The 22,452-nt window shown below is 38.1% G+C and overlaps 1 protein-coding gene across 2 annotated transcripts in view; it reads left to right on the top strand.

The window, feature by feature from the left end:
* Positions 1 to 22,452, top strand: part of UVRAG (UV radiation resistance associated) — a 286,243-nt gene that overhangs the window by 76,525 nt on the left and 187,266 nt on the right. The gene's annotated exons all lie outside the window — the stretch shown is intronic.

Below are 22,452 nucleotides of genomic sequence, written 5' to 3'. Positions count from 1 at the left end.
ACACATCATAAATTTCAGACCATTAGACATCCTGAATATATCTACTAGAGGAAGAGTCCAGAAGGATGGTTGGATTCTTGTCCAATTGGATGATTGTTTATTTTATAAACATTATGAAATAGGCCTTTCCTTTGCAAATCTTGAATCTTATTATCCATGATGATAAAGTTTCGTCACATGCCTATGTAAATTGCTCTTAAGAGTCAATGATTTCAGCTATAGTACCTACAGGTGTTTGATGACTTTTGATTCTTATCTGAGGAGTACTTTCACTTTGACTTCTTAGGATATGTAAGAGAATGGACAGGATTGGTATCTGGATGGAAAGCAGGAGGTGTCAAAATATATAACACATTTTTGAGCCTATTCATTCTGGGAGTACATTGAATTTTAAGTATTAAAAAGAAGAATGTACAGCAGTCATTTGAAATGTGGGTAAGCCACTGATATTTCTTGACCTGCCTTCCTCAGTGAAATGAGAGTATGGATATTACTATTTTAAAGATACTTTCCAAGTGTGAGATGGTGTGATCTTATTAGAGAAATCCATAGAATTAAAAGAAAAATAAATATGAAGTCAGTGAAAAGAGGAGGATTTGGGCAAGGTGGCATCATAGAAACTAAGAGAATAGAGATTCAAGCAGCATTGAATGCTCTGTAATGAGACAGGAAAATAAGAACTGAAGAAATACTGTAGGGTCTTGGGAAGCAACAGGGTCTAATAGAGAATGCTTTGGTTAACTTGACCCTGACCTCAATTATCCCTGGTTTATCCGAATTCGTTTAACCCCTCTGATTCTTCTAAAAGGTGGAGGCAGTAACGTTACAAATTTGTGTAATTTACAAGCATTTCCACATTTATTACTATCTTAGAAGTTTTTTGTGTTCAGACATCAGGGATCAGCCTTTGTCTTCAGTGTAGAAGCTGAGGCCAAGAGGTGTTAAATGATTAATCTGCGAGCACGTAGCAATTAAGAGCTAGACTAGAAGTTGGTGTGAAGGTTTTCTGGCAAGCAAGTTTTGCAGATCCTTTTTAGAGTCTCACTTACCTTTCTAGATTGGTGGTTGTAAAATTATTATTATAAGGTGCACATAGCAAAATGACAGAGAAAATTTTTTGAAGATCATAGAGCCTTCCATAAATTCAAAATCATCAGATGAATTTGATAGTTGCTCATTTATTTAACATTGATTCATGCAATGATATATGTCCTGGGGGTTTCCTTTCTAGGCATGATTTCTGTTGAGAGCTGAGAAATTTAATTTTGTGCTGATCAGTTTCATTCAGTTTCCCTTCTTTTAACTCAGGCAACATTGTACAAGGATGGAGTAATTTTTAGAAATAATATGTTTTTCTTTTCCTGATGCTTTTTTTGGGGTGGGGGCGGTGTATGAAATTGTTACTTCTTGATCTGTACTTTTATATGAAAACACAGTCTGAGTTCTTGGACATCACTTAACTTCACAAAATTCTCAGTGCATTTGGTGTCAGGACTAAACCCAGATCTCTTGATTCTGTATTTTCAGAGTATATTCTAGTGAATAACTTCCATTATGTTGTTGTGCCACTTGGATGCATTTATTTCTTCCAAGTTTTAAGTGTGAATGTCACAGAAAAATAGGATATCTTGACTAAAGCAAGGATTTTGCAGCACTGACGACCAGAGCATTAGAACCCATTCAGGTGGATATGTTAACACTGTTTCGTAGGAAAACTGTGACCTGAGGTTTTATTCAGTGTTTTCCTCCAGTAGTTAAACATGTAGGCTAATTTCAATGTTACCAAAGTAATAGCAGCTCTTTCCAAATTTACATTCAGTATGTGTGATGGTAATTAAATTTTTACTTCTCTAACCCTTGGAAATGCCTGGATTAAGTGTTCCATTTAATGAGGAGCCACTTTACTCATTACACATTCAATACGTCAAATTAGGATGTTCACCACAAGGTGTCAATGTTGCTCTTTGGCTGGCACTTGAAATTTCATTTATTTTTATGGTTTTGAATTGAGAAAAGTTGGGTTATAAATTACAAGTGAGCATTTATTTTTAGAAGTTAACTTTTTTCCCCTTCTATTATTCCTTCTAGGTTCAGGAGTTCCTAGGCTTACTGGATAACTTTCTCCTTTCGGTTCTGTTGATTCTTTAAAATCCTGTTGGTGATATGGAGTTAGTGAAAGATTAGAAAGAGAAGGAGGGACATGGTTGATGTGTAATTTAGATTTCCAGCTGTGGGGACGGCGTGGGATCAGCGGGATGAGGCTGGAAGCAGGAGATGGCTGTAATCCTGTCTGTTCTCTGAGACTGGACGATTACTTTTGAGTTTAAAAACTCATTTTCTTTCCTCTCATACTTCCTCAAAAAAGGTAGCTCTCCTGTAGTGAGATAAGTGGGAATAATTTTGGTATTTTCCTAGGATGGTTTTTATTGCCCCCTCCCCCTTCTTGTCATGCCTGTTTTGCCAGTTTAAGAAGTAGAAGTGGGTGAAGAATCATGGGCCTGCCACCTTCATTTCTCGTTCCTAATACTGTCATAGGCCCAAAACTGGGTGCCAGACTTGGGGCAAATTACTCTCCTTTGGTATGCCTCAAACTACTTGTGTAAAATGGCAATATTTTTCTCATAGGAATATTATGAGAATTAAATAAGGGAAGATATTTAAAAGATCCTAGGACAGTTACTGACATATAGTAGACATTCAGGACAGAATGGTTTTCATTTTCCCCTTTCCTTCCTCCATCTTGGAATTAGCTTTCTTCTCAATGCCACTGTTCCTTTTTTCTATTAACATTAACTTTTTCAATCATCGGCATAATGTCTCTTTCTTTTCCTGCCATTCTGATGTCTCCCACCTCACCTCTACTTTAGAGTTACTTTTATAAATCCTGAACAATCATGATAAAATTGCTTAATGGGTATATGTTTTTTCTCCCTAGCAACACTGAAAACTTCTTAAAGGAGGGTATTCTTTCATATGGCTATATTTCCTTCTCTCTTTCTATCTTACTGACAATCCGCAGGTATTTTGGAGTTCCCGTGGATGCTGTTGTGATCCTGGAGCCCCACGTCCTGTGGATCCTGTGGCTCTTCTACGTTATTCTTTCTCCCTGAGTGCTCTCTTCCATGACCAGAGCTGCACCCAGCACACCCTCAAATCTGTACCTCCAGTTCCTTCCTCTTTTGGATTTCTGATCTGTATTTTCCAGCGACCCTTAGACATTTATATTTCATGTTCTGTAGGAATCTCAGCCCTAATGTGTCCAGAGCTACACTCATTGGTGTAATACTTCTCTACCTTTTCTTTTCCCTGGTCTGATGTCCTGTATATCATCATGTCAGGCACCCAAGTGAACATACTCCTCTTTGTTCCCATTTCTATTTTCTGGGACTGTTTCTTGACCTCCTAACTAGTCTCCCTACTACCAGTTTTTCCTTCATGCAGTTAGTTTCTGTTATTTATTGAACAGTAACTTTGTGCCAGGAATTTTTCTCAGGGCTTAGCATTCATAAACTCTCTTAATTTTATAGCCACCCTCATTGTTGAGATCTCTTTCTGTACCTATTTAACAGATGAGGAAATTGAGGCACAGAGTAGTTAAGTAGCTTATCGAGGTCACATAAGTAGTTCTTGTTAGCCTGTATTCAGATCCAGAAAAATCTAGTTTCTGAGCCCATATTCTTTTTTTTTTTTTTTTTTACAAATAGTTTACTGTCAAATTAGTTTCCACATAACACTCAGTGCTCATCCCCACAAGTGTCCTCCTCCATGCCCATCCCCCCCTCTCCCCCACATCCATCAGTCCTCAGTTTTTGTCAGCATTCAAGAGTCTCTCATGGTTTGCCTCTCTCCCTTTCCCCCACCATTTCCGCCCTTCTTCTCCCCCTTGTTCCTCCGTCAAGTTCCTCCTAATCCTCCTATACGTGCAACCATATGATATTTGTCCTTCTCTGCCTGACTTATTTCGCTCAGCATAACACCCTCAAGGTCCATCCATGTTGCTACACATGGCCAGATTTCATTGTTTCTCATTGCCATGTAGTATTCCATGGTATAGATAAACCACATCTTCTTGATCCATTCATCTGTTGATGGACACTTAGTCTGAGCCCATATTCTTAACCAGTATATTTTACTACTTTCTAATCTTTTGCATTGCTTTGGTATGATTTATCTGCCACATTGCTGCCAGAGTAACCTTAAAAAAATATATATATGTCAGTTTTGCCACTCATTGGGCCTAGAAATCTTGGAGCCATCACATATAGGATATAGTCCACAGTTCTTCTTCTTTTTTAAAGTTTCTTTATTTATTTTGAGGGGGAGAAAGGGCAGAGAGAGAGAGAGAGAGAGAGAGAGAGAGAATCCCAAGCAGGCTCCATGCTCAGTGCAGAGCCCAGTGGAACCCAATGTTGGGCTTGATTTCACAACTATGCGATCATGACCTGAGCTGAAATCAAGAGTTGGACGCTTAATTCACTGAGGCACCCAGGCGCTCCAAGAAGTCCACACTTCTTAATGTGGTATTCAACGGACATTGTCCTTTTTTTTTTCTTCTTTCTTTTTTAAAGTAATCTCTACCCAATGTAGGGCTTGAACTCATAACCTCGAGATCAAGAGTTGCACACTCCACTGACTGAGCCAGCTAGGTGCTCCTCAAAGGAGTTTTGAATGTAGGGACTAGTGTCCCTCTTTCAAGTCCTCCTACCATTGCCTGTGCAACTAATAGCTAGCATTTATTGAGTACTTACTGTATTACAGTTAGTTCTCCATTGTCTGATTCTCTCTCCTGTTAGCACCCCCAAACTGAAGGGTCCTTTAGGCAGGAATCTCTTGTTTTATTGGTTTCCGTATAAGCCCTATCACGATGCATCTCTTAAGCAGACAATAAATGCTCTTTTGATCAAATTGAACTAGTTTTCAGGTTTCACGGGTTTTCATTGTTATAGTTACTGGTTTTGGTTTGCATCTGGCAAAATGAAAGCTGTAAAAAAATTTCTAGGCCATTATCTAAAAAGTGTTGAAAATGTAATCAGATCTATGAACCTTCAGCTGCCTCTTTTCTTCCTGCCACTGCCCTCCACAAAACATCTGGTGAGATTTCAGGATTTTGTGACTTTTAATCTTACTCTCCTTATATGAATTTTTCTGGAAGACATTTATCTGGCTGTCTGGAGGTAAATTGTTACTCCCCCTCCCTTTCCCTGCTTTGATAGACAATACTTTCTCCTATAAAATTTCAATTTTAAAAGGGAAATGCTTACATCAAATACATGATTCTTCGGGTAATGTTTAGAAAACAGATGGGATGAGATGTATAAGGGCATTACCCTGTCTATAATCTTTAAATTTTGGATATGATAACCAGCTTTGGCTGCAGGGAGAGTCTTTCCCTCTTCCTGCCTAATGAACTCTCTTTGGTAATTGCAAGTATAAAGAATATAGCTAAGAACACAGCTGTAAGCAAAAGATATCATAGAATTTGTGTTCTAAAACTCCTGTGTTTTGCCATTTGTAGCAGAGACCAGGTCCTTACTCAGTGTCTGTGTGCTCATTTTTCATAAATTACAAGGGGTATTAAGAGGATTCCTGTTAACCTAGACACACTGACAGCAAAGAGCAGTGAAAGCTTGCTGATAATTTGCTCTGTCTGTGATTTAGTCTTTGATTCTGGAACATAATTGAGTAGTAAGTCATATTAGCTACTGTCCTACCTTTAAAGTCACTATGTTTGGATTCATAAGTAGCACTCTCACAGCTAAAAGAAGGGTGGGGAGAAATAGTCCAACTATAGAGGGAAAGACTAAGTAAAAAAGCAACATTAAATTACCTCTTCTATGTGTGTCAGACCTTTACCCAAGCACATCTCCATATTGCAGTTCATATCTGAGTTAATAGTGAGAAGTACTTAGTAAACTGTGTTGGTTTTAGCTAATGCTATTTCTAATAGATGACGAAAGTGAATCACAGAAAGGTGAAATGACTTCCTTAGCACCACAGTACAAATAAGTGTCAAAGCAGGTTTGAATGAGGTCTGGAAATGTGCTTTTTTCCATTATGCCACGTTGATACCAAATCATCAATAAAATAGAAAGTTGTGAGTATTAGAGCCTGTGTCAGAAAACTGGGACACGTGGGGCACTTGAGAGACTCAGTTGGTTAAGCGTCTACTTCGGCTCAGGTCATGATCTCACAGTCCATGAGTTCGAGCCCCATGTCAGGCTCTGAGCTGTCAGCACAGCTTCAGATTCTGTGTCTCCCTCTTTCTTTGCTACTCCCCCTGCACTTGCACTTGCACTCTGTCTCTCTCAAAAATAAATAAACATAAAAAAAAAAAGAAAGTCGGATTCTTAGGTCTCACTCCAGACACATTCAAGCAGAATCTCTGAGGGTAGAGCCTGAGCAGCAGTATTAAAAAAANAAAGAAAAATAAAAAAAAAAAAAAAAAAGAAAAGAAAAAAGAAAAAAAAAGAAAACAGGGGCACATGATAAGTTTTAGAAAGGTATTCAATCAAAATTTAAAATGAAAAGTTTTGGTATTTAATATAAGCTTTGGTTAAACAAAAACAGTATTTATCTGTAATAGCATATTTTCTTTTTAAAAAATTTTTTTCAAATGTTTCATTTCAGAAAGAGAGAGAGAGAGACAGAGACAGACAGTATGAGCAGGGGAAGGTCAGAGAGAGAGGGAGACACAGAATCTGAAACAGGCTCCAGGCTCTGAGCTGGCAGTCAGCACAGAGCCCGATGTGGGGCTCAAACCCACGAACCGTGAGATCATGACCTGAGCCGAAGTCGATAGCTTAACCGACTGAGCCACCCAGGCACCCCTGTAATAGCACATTTTCATATTCACCTTTCTCTCCCCACATATGCACACATAAATATGTATACATATACATAAATACACTTAAACATATATATATGTATACATAAACATACATATACATGTACAAATACATATGTGTATTTGCAAAAGTAGAATTTTAACAAAATACAGGATAATTTTAGGTGCCGTTTTTTCCCCCCTTTTGTTTACATTTTGGATTGTCTTCTTCCGTAAGCCCTTCTCCCCCACTACTCTGCTAGGAAACCACAAGCTGTAGCCTGAGTGTTTGTCATCTCCACCTACCCCACATACCCCATCTGTATGTTAAAATCTAGTTCCCAGGGTGATGGTATTCGGGGGTGGGGCTTTGGGGGTCTGCCCTCAAGATGTGGTAGTGCCCTTAGAAAAGAGCCCCTGGTGAGATACCTGCTCCTTCCACCATCTGAGGTTATAGTGAAAAGATGACTGTCTGTGAACAAATAAGCAGGCTTTCACCAGACACCAACCAAGCAGGTGCCTTGATCTTGGACTTCCCAGCCTCTAGAACTGTGAGAAATAAATTTCTGTTTATAACCCATCCAGTCCATAGTATTTTATTATAGCAGCCTGAACTAAGATGCTACCCAAACATGGAACACATGTCCATGTACCCAAGTTAACAATTTGATGTGTGTCTGTATTTTTCCCCCATGGTCTTTATATACACGTCATAGGTATCACTGTATATGCATATACATACATAGTTATGTGTGATAAGAGTTTTAATTGCTGTTGTACAAAATTTTAATGGATATTATATACATGACTGTATCTTATTTTTCTTGTTCAGTATTCCATGTACAAATCTCTTCAATTCACTCTTTTAATGGTTTCATAATAGTCCATGATAGAGATGTACCATATTTTTCAACTATTGCACTGTTGATAGGTGTTAATATTTACTATGGCTCTGGTTTTTTGTTTGTTTTGCCACAATGCACAATACTGCAGCAAATTTATCTGTATATCTGTATATCTATATCTTAATAGTTATGATGTATTTATTCCTGTAGATTGAATTTCCAGGAGTGGAGCTTCGGTCAGAGGGCATGTTTAGTTTTTAATATTAAGAGATGTCAGATTGTTTTCTCAAAGAGTGCAAATAATATGTGGCATTATTCCTCATCCTGAATCCCTGCTGGCAGTGAGAAATTATTTTTTGGTGTTTTTTTTTAGTTAAATCTCATTAGGTTCAGTATAAGCTTCGTCTGAGCTACAAGTGACAGTAAACATCTTTTCTGGAGTTAGTTAGCTGTTTAAGTGTATTCTTCTGTGAATTTGCTTAGTCATATATATAACCTTTTTACTGAGTTGCTTGCATTTTTTTCATAAAGTTTTAAGAGTCCTTGCTATTTTTCCCAAATCTATCAATTATATCTTGACTTGGTATGCCTTATACAAAAGTTTATGTTTGTTGTAGTATATAATTCTACTTTTTCTTTTTTTTTTTTTAATGTTTTATTTATTTTTAGGAGAGAAGGAGAGCGAGAGACAGCGTGAGCAGGGGAGGGTCTGAGAGAGAGGGAGTCACAGACTGAAACAGGCTCCAGGCTCTGAGCTGGCAGTCAGCACAGAGCCCGACGCGGGGCTCGAACCCACGAACTGCGAGATCATGACCTAAGCGAAAGTCGGACGCTTAACCGACTAAGCCACCCAGGCGCCCCTATTTTACTTTTTAAATGAAATCTTTAATACATCTTGGAAGTTTTCTTAAATATTTTATGTAGATATCCCATAGATTGTGAGGTAGATTAATTTTCTTCACGGATGAATATCCAGTTGTGTCAGTACCTATTTTTTCCCACTGAATTTAAATATTACTTTTGTCATATATTAAAAGCTCATACATACTGGGTCCATTTCTGGATTCTCTTTTTGGTTATGATCTTTTTGTTTATTCCTTTGCCAATCTCAGATTGATTTAATCAGGGTGGGTTTTTAATAGGTTTGTGCTATCAAGTAAGGCAGATCCCCTACTTGCTATCCTTCGTTTTCATAACTATTTTTGTCTGTTCTCAGAACTTTATTCTTCCATATGAACTCTAAGGTTATTTTGTCCTATTCTTAAAAAAACTTTATTAGAATTTGAATGGGAATTTTTGTATTCATTGGCTTCTTTTTTTTTTTTTTTTTTAATGTTTTATTTATTTCTAGGAGAGAGAGAGAGAGAGAGACAGCGTGAGCAGGGGAGGGTCAGAGAGAGAGAGTCACAGACTCTGAAACAGGCTCCAGGCTCTGAGCTGGCAGTCAGCACACAGCCTGACGCGGGGCTCGAACCCACAAACCGCGAGATCATGACCTGAGCGAAAGTCAGACGCTTAACCGACTAAGCCACCCGGGCGCCCCTGTATTCATTGGCTTCTTATGTTTTGACAGAGCTGTCATTTTTATGATATTAGTATTCCCATCCAGACATGTTATGTTTTATATATTTGTTATAAATTTTATTTTATTCCTTTAATAAGATTTTATACTTTTCTTCATATGGTCATGTGCTTTTCCACTAAGTTTGTTTTTAAGTATGGTATAGTTTTTACATTATTGTATAAAGTATATTTTCCATTTCCATTGCTTCATAGGGAAAAGCTATAATTTTAAGAAAATCTTCTATGTCTATATCAAATTATTTCTCTTGTTATTATTGTTTTTTTAAGGAAAGCTCTGTTAGATTTTCTTGGCCTATACTCATTACCATCAATAAAATGTAGGTTTATTTGTTCTTATCCAGTGTTTACAGTGATTTTCTACTCTTACTTGCATTTACTAAAACTTAAAACTTGTAAAATAATGCCAGAAAGTAATGGAAATAGTGAGCATGCTAGCCTAGTTCTTGGTTTAATTGAAAATGTCCAATATTTTGCTGTTCAGGATATTTTGCTAATTTTGGAAAATATTTTAAATAATTTTTCCTGTTTATTTTATGTTTTTATTAGGAATAGATGCTGAATTTTTGGCAGTGCCTTTCCAAAGGCATTTATTATTAACATGTTTTTCTTCCTTTAATTTATAGCTGTAATAAAGTATGTAGATTTCCTGATATTGCATTATTAATTAGTGATAGGTTATTCTTTTGCTCATTACTATAAATGAGATTGGTGTGTAGTATTTGTAATATGTAGTTGGTTTTTGTGGAGTGGGGGATGTGGGGCAGAGTAGGTAACCTTTTTTCCTCAGATCTTAAATTGAATTGGCAAGCTTTTCATCTTTTTCTGTGACCCTAATCTGTTAAATGATAATAATAGCATCACCCTTATGGGGTTGTTTGGAGGATTAAATAAATGAATATGAAGAACTTAGTACAGTGCCTAAATGACTACATGTGTTAAGGGGCGCCTGGGTGGCTCAGTCGGTTAAGCGTCTGACTTCGGCTCAGGTCATGATCTCACGGTTCGTGGGTTCGAGCCCCGCATCAGGCTCTGTGCTGACAACTAGCTCAGAGCCTGGAGCCTGTTTCAGATTCTGTAGCTCCCTCTCTCTCTGACCCTCCCCTGCTCATGCTGTCTCTATCTCTCTCTCAAAAGTAAATAAAATATTAAAAAAAAAAACTACATATGTTAAGTAGTAGCATTATCATCAGCTGGAACACAGTAAGTAATTTTGGAAATTGTAAATTCTTTAAAGGTTTATTAGAATTTAGCTGTTAAATTATCTAGTTTAGGTGTCTTATAATGATAAACTCTAATACCTGTTAAGCTATTTGCTCTATCCATTTTTTCCTACTTTGTGGTTTATTCTTGGCAATTAGGTTTTGCTAAGAAACCATATATTTCCTGTAGATTTTTAAATTTATTGCTGAAATGGGATGGATATTTTAATTTTATAATTCTCTTGATCATTTTAATAATTTATAGGACATTTTCTAATCCCAGAAACCACTCTAGTATTTCAGTTAGAAATATTGTTATATTATAAATTATTCTTGGAGAAGATGCTTTTGGATATTGAAGAATTCTTTTACTGTGTAAGGTAACACAAATTATTTGAGATACTTTATGCCTTTAAAATATTAGCATAAGAGAGGAGAACTTAAACTACACAAGCTTAGTGAATTAGGATCTAGTTTACGATATTGTTCCCAACCTGACATATACCACCAACTTGACTTAATATTTGTTAAATGAATGAATGGTTAAAATAATAAATACTAGATAAAATACAACCTGGTTGGATAATAACTGAATAATAGGTAGGTCTTTGGAGGAATTTTTAAAAATGATCTTTAATCACCTTTCCAAAGATAATACCAACCTTGGATATGTTCTCTACCAATTATACTATGTTTTTAACATAAAGTGTCCGAGTGTTTAATTTTAGACAAAGCATTTGCTAATGAAAGTCATGTAAAGGCATCATATGGTAAATTAACTCCAATTTATTAAATGAATTAACTGACAGATCTGATGGTCTTTAACTGGGACTTTTTGGAGGCTATTCAAGCTCCTAAGTCTGTTTTCTCTAGTATACTAAAGGAGTAGGAACGTAGTGGGTAAATTAAATGAGCCCTCTCCAAAACAGTGTTTAGAATTCCTGGCTTGGAGCAATAGTTAATTTTTAAATGTTGTTGGAATAGTTAAGTGTAGAAAATCAGTGGAAAGAGGCAAAGAGCATACATTGAGGGCAGGTAAGTATAAGAGTAGTCTTCTGCCGAAGAGAGATGTTCTCTGACCCTCCCCCTGTCCTTCAGTTCTGGCTTGAATTAACAGGGCTACTTTACTGAGACTGCTTTGTTTAAGAAGTCCCTGCAAATGATGGCTTTCCCATCACACCCCACATCGCTGCCTTGTAACTTCTGCATTCACACTAGTGCCAGGCGTGTTCCAAGACAGCCTTCCAAGATTTTGTGATTTCACCCTGATGTCTCTGCCAATCAAAATAACCACTTACCATTAAACACCTACCCCACCCATAACTTGATTTTTTTACATGTTGCTTTATTAAGAGAACTTATCAGAGGTTTTAGGAGATTTAATACGTTATGCTTATCAGGATAGCACCTGGCCCTTGAAGTAACCTTTATTTTAAAAGTGGGATATTTTACCTTGGAGGAGAATCTGAGGCTCAACATGTTTATCTGTTAAGAAGAGTGGACATTGTAAAAATAATAGCCTCTTTCCTATAGTTGATCCTTTATGACTAGAAGTACTCTCTTAACATGAGAAGCCAGATTCTTACTTTGGGGACTTATATTCTAGTAGGATAGATGAACAGATACAGCAAGCAATGGAGTCTCATTATATTCATTGAGAAATTAATAATTTCTAAATATTGTGTTGGTATTGTAGGAATAAGTGAGGCTCTCACCCTTTTGTATGCCTACACACGTGGTAGGGAAGGAAAATAATATTTGAGTATCTAAAACATGAAAGACATTTAAAGCTGAAAATTTAGCATGCATATTTTTATAATATTCACAATTGCATGCTACTATTATAATTCTATTTTACTGGGAAACAAACTGTAGCTTGGAAAAATTGGGCTAGTATGTTTTCAGAGTCCACATATGTCTATTGGCAAAGGCCTTTCTAATGTATTTCTCCATCTTATGGAAGAATTTGCTGTGACATTTCTTTGTCTCTTTGAAGCTGCCTAACAGTACCCATACCCCTTCCAATAAAATTTCTTCGGTGGTGCACCTGAGTATAAAGTGGCCAGACATTTCTCAGAGTCTTCTGGCACTTGCACAGTGGAGGCTTTCATTTCCTAGAGCCATGTGAAGTATGCTTAGCACACTCATCTCCATGTCTTCTCATGTTGGCGGTGTTATGTAAAGCCGTCTCTATAATTCTGTGAACACGTGGTTCCCGTTTTTGCTTTTCCCTCTATATGGTACATGTGGAGTGATTGGACAGTGGTTTTTCCTTAGTTGGCATCCCTCTCTGTCTTCAAGCTTCCGTCCCTTAAATTCTGATTCTGCGAGAAGCACACTGAGGCCCTAGAGGTAAAATGAGTTTTCCACAGTAGCACCGATTATTCGATCTCACAGATTTTTGTTTTTAGTGACAGAGTCAGATGTGAACCTTGGAATAGAACTGACTTTAAATAGTTTATGGGCACATTTAAACATCTGGAGATTTATAATTTATGAAAAACTCGGTGTAAGCAAGAAATGGACTCAGCAGCTTTCAAAAAGGAGCTAAGATGATCTAATATTGCATTAATTAAAATGCAGTGTCCATATCAAGTCTTCATGGACTTTATGTTCATTAGCTCCTATTTGGAATATTCTGTTTAAATTGAGTTCCTGTTTGCTCTGATGAGGAAGATCCAGGGGAGATGGCCCCTAGAAGGGTTTTAAAGCAGTCATATGAAAGCTAGTTAGGAATAGAAGATATTTAGCTTAGAGAAGAGAGGATTTGGCTATATAGTTTTTGCCTTAGAATTAATTTGACAAAAAATTATTGGGTAATAATAGTAAAATAGACACATTTATTTAACACATACTGTCAGGTAAATCCTCTACATGTTTTATCTCATTTAATCCTCAAAGCAAATTTATGTGATTTATGCTATTCTTTGTTATCCCTATTTTGGCAATGAGGAAACAGATCCAGAAAGGGAAATTGACTTGCATAAGGTTGGATTGTGACAGAGCCAGATGGATAGATTTCCTTTCCTTTCTCCCATACTGCCACCCACATTCTATAGAATAAATATGTAGGTGTATTTTTTCTGTGAGTAAAATAATGATAGTGCTAAAGGGGATCAAGAGTACCGAGGATGGTAGAATGAATTATTTATTTGTTTGTTTGTTTTAGAGAGAGAGTAAGGGAGAGAGGGGCAGAAGGAGAGAGAGAATTTTGAGCAGACTCCACAGTCAGTGTGGAGCCTGATGCAGGGCTCGATCCCATGACCCTGGGGATCATGACCTGAGCTGAAATCAAGAGTTGGACACTCAATTGACTGAGCCATCCAGGAGTCCCATGGTGAGTTATTTTAGATAGGGTGATCGGGGAAGACCTCACTGAGAAGAAAATATTTGAACAAAGCTTTGAAAAAGAGAAGGCAACAAGCTGTGTGGTTGTCTGTGGGAAGAACATTGTAGAGAACACAATTAGCAGTATAAAAGCCCTGAGTGGGAGTGAGCTTGGTTGGTTGCAAGAACAGCTAAGCGGTTAGCCTATAGTGAGCAAAGTTAGCAGAAGCTAGATTGTGAAGTTTTAGATTTTTTCCCAATTTTGGTGGGAAAATATTGGATGGTTTTGATCAAGGGAGTGATATGATCTGATTTTTATTTAAAGAAAATGGGCCTGGCATGGAGAACAGAACTGAGGGGAGGGAGAGTGGCAGGGGAGAGATTAATTAAGAGACTTGTCATTTGCAGGTAAGAGTGACTTAGACTATTCTGATAGCAGATGAGGTGAATTAAGAGAAGGGGCACATTCTGGACGTAATTTGAAAATAGAGCTAACCAGACTTGCTAATGGAATCAGTCTGGGTATGTGAGGGGAATTGGACCTAAGGATAACTTCTAGATAATTAATCTGAGCAACTAGGTCAGTTGTGGTGGTATTTATGAAAGTAAAGAGGAGTGATTTATAATAATGTACAAGCTGGACAAGGGGAGAAATAAGGGCATGGAGGAAAGATGGTTAGTGAAAAAGTGCTGGGATCAGTAGAAGTTCCAGTGGTGAGGAGTGATCTGGAAATATGGATGATGACGGTCAGAGGCTGGGCTGCTTGAAATTGGGGTTTTTAAAGGTGCTATAGTTATTGCAATTTATTTATTTATTTATTTACTTGCTTACTAATTTATTTTAGTGTTTATTTGAGAGAAAGCGAGAGAGAATGAGCAGGGGAGGGGCAGAGAAAGAGAGAGACACAGAATCTGAAGCAGGCTCCAGGCTCTGAGCTGTCAGCGCAGAGCCCGATGCGGGGCTCGAACTCATGAACCACGAGATCATGACCTGCGCTGAAGTTATTGTGACTTAAAGTAAGAGAGTAAGTGGTGGAACAGGGTGGAGGTCAAGAACCTGAGACGTTTGAGTATTGGACGGCTTGTCTTCTGCATGAATGTGGAAGTCACCAAGAACAGTGACGAGCAGTGGCAGAGGAGATGATGAGTCAGGTGCTAAAATCTTCAGTTACTAAGCTAGAATCAGAACTATATCATAGCAGCAGTGAGAAGGGAAAGTGCTGTAATGTATGCAGAGTAGAGGGATGGAGGGCTTTTAGAACACAGAGAGGGCAGTGATCTGGAAGACAGCTGTGAATTGCAAGGAAGATGTCTGCTTCCATCTCCAAGCTGAGTATTATGCAGGGTGTAAGAGAAAACAGTTGAACCCCACGTGAGCCATACATGATCTTATTTATTTCTCAAAACAGCCCTGTAACCGTAGGTGTTAATATCCACATTTTTACAGATGAGGAAACTAAGGCTTAAAATAATTGAGGTGACAGTCATAGCTTATGAATACTGGAGGTGGCATAATGTGAGTCCTGTGGGAGCCAAAGGAAGGCAGATATAGACTGAATGTAAGAAGGTACTTTTTAGCGGTAGAGGTGTGCTCCAGTGAAAGTGGCTTTTCTAGAGGAGAAGGTGAGCCGCCTCTCACAGGAGTGGATGTCTGCCTTCTTTCTTCACCACTGCACACTAATTTAATCACAGAATGATATAAGGAGAAAACCAACATGTAATAAAGGAGGAAGGGACTTGATAACTTTTTAGCTGTTGGAGGAGGGACAAGGGAGGGTGCTATTTGAATTCATTTATCTCTAAGATAGGAGTTGGATTATGTGGCAGTTGCACAACCTTGTGAATACACGAAGTGCCACCAGATTGTACACTCTAAATGGTTAGTTGTATATTATGTGAATTTCACTTCAATTTAAAAACATATGGTTATTTCCATTTTAATCTGCTGGTAATTTATCATTCTATAGAATTTCACAAATGAGGCACTCTGTATATGAAAAAGTAGAAAGGTAGTTATTGCTTTCATGGAACTTAGAGTTTGGGGAAGTGTGGTATATGTATGTGTGTGAGGAGACAACTAATCATGAAATTGGTAAATCTTTTGTGTCAAAAAATGGTGTAAGTAATTGTCAAGTTTCTGAAGAGGAAGAACCCACCTGGGCTCCACTCCCTATTCTTATGTGGTGTACTTGGCACAAAACATCTTTCCAGGTGTCCTACTTTTTATCAGTCTTAGAATGTGAGCTAGACCCCTTTGCTCAGTTTTCAAGATCTTCACACTGGAACTATGACTTCAGTTCATAAGTGTGTGGAGGAGAATTAAGTTGACATTTTGAAAGAGCATCTTGCCCACTGAATCCCCTGGGAAAGGAGTCAGTGACAAAAACAGGTTTGTTGATCTTGCAGGTTGTGTTTTTGTTAGGCTCGATTATAATCTGGCAGAATTTAAAAAAATATATATTCTTTGTTTAAATAATAAGGACTATTTTTTCAGGTTTTGTTGGCTAATTTTTACTAGTGCTTTAGGTACTGGCTTTTCACCATGTGTTATAAACATCCTGAGTCTGATGTTATGAGAAATCAGCTATTCTTTATTTGCTTTTTACTTTTTTAAATGTTATGTTATTATTACAAAGTGTTTTTCAGAAACATTGTAAGATAGTGCAGAGAGTTCTCATTTACCCCATACCCATTTTCCCTTATTCCTAATATCTTTCATTAGTAAGGTTGAGTAGGAAAAACTCAGTCCTTCTTCTGTTTCTCCTTCACCCTCATACCATTGCCTTAGTTACAACATTTCTGACACCAGATGTGTGTGGGGTTTCGCACACCAAGCAATTCTGCAACACCATCTGGGCGCCCTGCAGGTTAACTCAATTCTGACACTGTCTCTGAATAGATAGTATCAGATCCCATAGAGGAAGGGTTCAGTCCTGCAAGACTGCCCCCCCTCCCCCACTTCAGATGCCAGTCTCAAGTCCATGTTGTTATTTGTGCTCCTGACCAACCATCTAGAAATGAGAAGTTTCTACAGCCCCCTCCTCAGTTTCCATCAGTTTGCTTATAGTGGTTCACTTAACTTAGGAAAACAGCTTACTTACTGTTTGCTAGCTTATTTTAAAAGGATATGATAAAAGATACAGATGAACATTCAGATGGGATGGATGTGTAAAAACAAGGCAGGTGGAAGGGGTGCGAAGCTTGCAGGCGCTCTCCTGGTGCGTCGCTTTCCTAGCACCTTTGTGTGTCCAGCAACCAGGGAGCTCTCTGAACTCCATGTTTCTGGGGGTTTTTGTAGAGGCTTTGTCACATAGGCATGATCAATTATTAACTTCGTTTCCAGCCTCTTCCCCCTCTCTGTTGAATGGGAGACGGGGCTGAAAATTCCAAGCTTCTAATATGGTCTTTCTGATGATAAGCCACCATTCAGGAGCCCACCAAGATTCATCTCATTTCAGCAAAGATGCTGCTACATCCAGGAAATTCCAAGGAATTTAGGAACTGTGTGTTAGGAACCAGAGTGCTCCTAGTGTTTTTATGATTTAGGAAATTACAAGGGTCTTAGTTAGAAGCTCTATGCCAGGAACTGGGGGGCAAAGATCAATATATGTATTTTTTATGATCTCACAGTGGCACCTTTGTTATGATTAGTGAACCAATATTGACAGATTATTATTAACGAGAACCTGTACTGTACTTTTTTCAGATGTCTTCTTCCAGGATCTCATTCTGTATGTATACTGTGTAACATTTAGTCATCACGTTGCCTGAGGTTCCTCTTCACTATTACAGTTTCTCAGACTTTTGTTGTTGACGACCTTGATTGTGTTAAGGATTGCTGGTCAGGTGTTTTGTAGAATGTCCTTCTGTTGAAATGTCTGATGCTTTTATTGTTATTAGATTGGGTTTATAGATTTTTCTAACATTCTTGATCATCCAACAGTTAAGACTATATTTTTGTTTTTTAAATGTTTCTTTTTTTAAATTTTTATTTATTTCTGAGAGAGAGAGAGAGCGAGCATGAGCAGGGGAGGGTCAGAGAGAGAGGGAGCTACAGAATCTGAAACAGGCTCCAGGCTCTGAGCTAGTTGTCGGCTCAGAGCCTGACGCGGGGCTCGAACCCACGAACTGTGAGATCATGACCTGAGCCGAAGTCGGACGCTTAACCGACTGAGCTACCCAGGCACTCCAAGACTATATTTTTGTGAGAATGTGTATAGAAACTAACAATCAAGAATTAGAATATAAACCATGGAGCGTGCATGCTATATGATAAATTTTGAGGATTTGGGATCAGTTAGGTGCAGAGTTTAGTAATCCAGTAATCTAAGAAAAGAATGTGGACAATAGTTTGAAATAAAATGTTACTAGCAGCAAATCTTTATTGAGAACCTGCTATTAGTAGGGCCTTATGCTACACTGTCAGTCACTCCTCTTCGGTATCAGTTCCAGCAGGAGTTCTGCACAAAAGAAACAATAGTAAAGTGATTATCAGAGTGTGGCTTTACTAGCAGATAGATATCCAGAGGAAATGTAATCAGGGCAGCTCTCTGGAAGAAGGCTGGGTGAAAGCAGGTAGTTTAGGCCTAAGGGAGCCTCCTACCTAATGCTAAATGTAAATCTTGGCCTTAGCATACTCAAGTGGCATCTTCATTTTGGGGAGTGTGTTGGTGGAGGAGAGAAAGGAAGCACCTTACCGTCTTCTGTGTAAAACTTTACATGGTGGTGTAATTGCCTATTTAATTACTGTTTCTTCCAGTAGATTTAACCTTATATGGGAGCCAGGGAATCTGGTTTATCTTGCTCACTATTATAGCCTCTGGTGCCTAGTCTATTTCCAGCACATGGTTGATGTTAAATTAATAAAGAATAAGTAGGAGTTTCTCAGGCAGTGTAAGGAGCAGCAGTTTACACCCATAACAGCATGTAGAGAGGTAGGGAATGTTTGCAGACATGTTAGATCCATTGTTCAAGATGTAGATCCCATTCTTCAGCTCTAGGAAGCTTTCTTGGACCTCACTCCATTTCTTTTACCTTACAGCACTTAACGCGCATTCTGTGCCCAGATTCTTAGTTTTATTAATTTTGCATTATTATCTTTTAACATAGGTGGCTTCTGGCTCTTTAGTGCTAGCTGCTTCTTTGTTTTTGTTTTCCTTGGAGTGCCCATTCCATGCAGATATGGTGTTAGGTGTTGTACATATTTTATTATCCTATTTATTTAATCCTTTCAATAACCTGCCACAATAGGCAAAGGAAGAGATTGAGGCTTAGGAAAGTTTAATAACTTGTCCAAGGTTGTACAACACTTTCTTGGCACCCTCCAGATGCTTGAGGCCTCTTCTGCTCTATGCTGTTTTTAACAAAATACATTGTTTTGTTAAAATTTACATGCTTAATGAAAGTCTTTTTATACTTTTTAGACCTCGTCATAATTCCGTTATGAGTGTGTGTGTGTGTGTGTGTGTGTGTGTGTGTGTGTTTGATCAAAGGATCAGAGTGCTAATCCTAGCAGTTGAGACTTTGGAGCTGAATAGCAAAACTGGCAAAATAGCCAACTTCAAATGTTATATTTTCAAGACTAAAAATGAATGTCTTACTTGGTGATTACTTATATGATAAACTATTATTATAAAACTTTTTTTATAGAGCACGCAGAAAAAGGAAGTTTTATCATTGCTCAGAGAAGAAAATATACTTATTTAAAATGTGCTAGGCATTCCGTTTTGATGCTTCAAACATTAAGTTGTTCCCCGTAGCCTTGGAAACTGTGACTTTTAAGTGTTTGTTTTTAAACTATGGTTTTCTTTTTAATATTAGTAGGTTCTGATGGTAGAAAAAAGTTGTCATGTGGAATTACTCTGTGGAACCACTTGAATAGACTTGAAACATTGTTTATACATAAATAAATTCACAGCTCTGAAAAATATTCTGAAAGGCACAGTATGTGCTGGCATCTGCAAGGCAGCCCGTATTTGATACTGAGTTTAGACTACTCAGAGGAGGTGGCGAAAAGGGCCTCTGCGAAAAGGGCCTCTGATAGAAAGCAAATGGAAAGGGCAAGGTGTTGGGCTTTTTTTTTTTCTTTTTGCCATTTAAATTTCTTTAAACCTTTCCTGGGAATTCATCAAAAGTTTCTTTTCAAAATGAAATTTTTGGTGAGATATAGCATGACACAACTGTAAATGTCAGTTTGCGTTACGGTGTGGAGGGTTTGATTCTCCCTTTAAAAAATTTTTTTAATGTGTCTTTATTTTTGAGGTGGAGGAGGGGCAGAGAGAGAGGGAGACACAGAATCTGAAGCAGGCTCCAGGCTCTGTGCTGTCAGCACAGAGCCAGACACGGGGCTGGTACCCACAAACTATGAGATCATGACCTGGGCTGAAGTCGGATACTTAACCAGCTGACCCACCCAGGTGCCCTGAGAACATTCTTTATAACTATAGTACAGCCATCAAAATAAGGAAGTTAACATTAAAACATGACTACCAATGAACTCACAAATCCCATTCAAGTTTCTTCACCTGACTCAACATCTTTTATAACAAAGGATGTCATCCAGGGCTACACATTGCATTTAGTGGTCGTGTCTATTCTGTAAGTCTGAAACAGTTCCTCGTCTTTCCTTGAGTTTCATGACCTTGGCATGTAAAAAGATTTTAGGCCTTTTATTTTGTTTTTTTTTATTATTAAAAAATTGTTTTAATGTTTATTTAGTTTTGAGAGATAGAGCAAGCAGGAAGGGGCAGAGGGAGAGGGAGACAGAGGGTTCGAAACAGGCTCCGCACTGTCAGCACAAAGCCTGACGTGGGGCTCTAATCCACAAACCGCGAGATCATAATCTGGGCCAAAGTCAAATGCTCACCCAACGAGCCACCCAGGTGCCCCTAGGCCATTTATTTTGTAATGTTCCCCAGTTTTGATTTGTCTAATGGTGCCTCATAAAGAGATTCACGTTGTCTATTTTTTGAAGGAGTATTATAGAAGTGATGTTGTATTCTTGCATTCTTTCAAGTGATGTAGTTTTGCTTCCCTTCCCTTATGATTATCTGTTTTGTATCTTAAAGTCCTCATATGAGTGAAATCATATGATATTTGTCTTTCTCTGACTAATTTCACTTAGCATAATACCCTCTAGTTCCACCCACGTAGTTGAAAATGGCGAGATTTCATTCTTTTTGATTGCCGAGTAATACTTCATTGTATATATATACCACATCTTCTTTACCCATTCATCCATCTATGGACATTTGGGCTCTTTCCATACTTTGGCTATTGTCGACAGTGCTGCTAGAAACATTGGGGTGCATGTGCCCCTTCGAAATAGCACACCTCTATCCCTTGGAAAGATACCTAGGAGTGCAACTGCTGGGTCATATGGTAGTTCTATTTTTAACTTTTTGAGGAACCGCCACACTGTTTTCCATAGTGGCTGCACCATTTTGCATTCTGTGGAATTAGTTATTAATGTGATGACTGCCAAGTGGCTATTGTCTAATTCTCTCACGTCTTCTGTATTCATTAGTTAACATCCTACTCTAAGGAAAAGTTCTCTCTTCTTCATCATTCACTTATTTATATCAGTGTGGACTAACATATTCCTCTTTGAGCCAATATATTGTAATCTGTTACTATAATAATTTACTTTGATACTCAGATTATTTCACATTTGGCCTTGGAAACAGAAGTTGGCTTCTGTTTTCGTTTGACATATTTACTTCACTCTTTGAGTACATTTTTATTCCCTGGTACAGCATATTCCAGGTTTATAGTTCTTTGGACCTAGATTAGAATTAGTTATTTCTTGGGGCACCTGTGTGGCTCAGTCAGTTAAGTGTGTGACTTTGGCTCAGCTCATGATCTCAGTTTGTAGGTTTGAGCCCTGTGTCAGGCTCTGTGCTAACAGCTCAGAGCCTGGAGCCTGCTTTAGATTCTGTGTCTCCCTCTCTCTCTGCCCTTCCCCTGCTCTGCTCTGTCTCTATCAAAAATAAACATTAAAAAAAAGAATTAGTTATTTCTCCAAGGAACTTTGGTTTCTTTTAGTGAAGATCAGTTTTTAGAAACTAAAGTCTGGGTATATGTATGTTCTTTGCAGTGCATCACTGCTCCTATGCCCTCAGTGAGAGAGCTATAATATATATTTATTTATTTTAGATGCTTAAAAAAAATTTAAGTAATTTCTACACCCCACGTGGGGCTCAAGATCAAGAGTCATATGCTGTTGCAACTGAGCCAGCAGGCACCCCATATTTATCTATATTTTTATATCATCCATCTGGTTTTTAAAAAAATTTTTTTAAATGTTTTTTATTTATTTCTGAGAGAGAGAGAGACAGCGTGAGTAAGGGAAGGTCAGAGAGAGAGGGAGACACAGAATCCGAAATAGGCTTCAGGCTCTGAGCTAGCTGTCAGCACAGAGCCCGACACTGGGCTCGAACCCACGAACCGTGAGATCATGACCTGAGCTGAAGTTGGATGCTTAACCGGCTGAGCCACCCAGGTGCCCCTGTATATCATCCATCTGTTTGCCTGCCTGCCTGTCTGTCTGTCTACCTACCTATCTATGTTGAAAACATGGGTTCACAAATGTATTTTCAGTTCCCATCCAGTGTCACAGGTTCATTTTAATTTTCTGTTTGTATTTGCAACTTCCTTCTCTAGCAATGAGAAGCCT

This window comes from Crocuta crocuta, unplaced genomic scaffold (genome assembly GCF_008692635.1).
Source record: "Crocuta crocuta isolate KB4526 unplaced genomic scaffold, BGI_CrCroc_1.0 scaffold271, whole genome shotgun sequence".
NCBI classification, from domain to species: Eukaryota; Metazoa; Chordata; class Mammalia; order Carnivora; family Hyaenidae; genus Crocuta; species Crocuta crocuta.
Note: the sequence above shows the minus strand (reverse complement) of the source record. Positions and strands in the feature narration are given on the sequence as shown.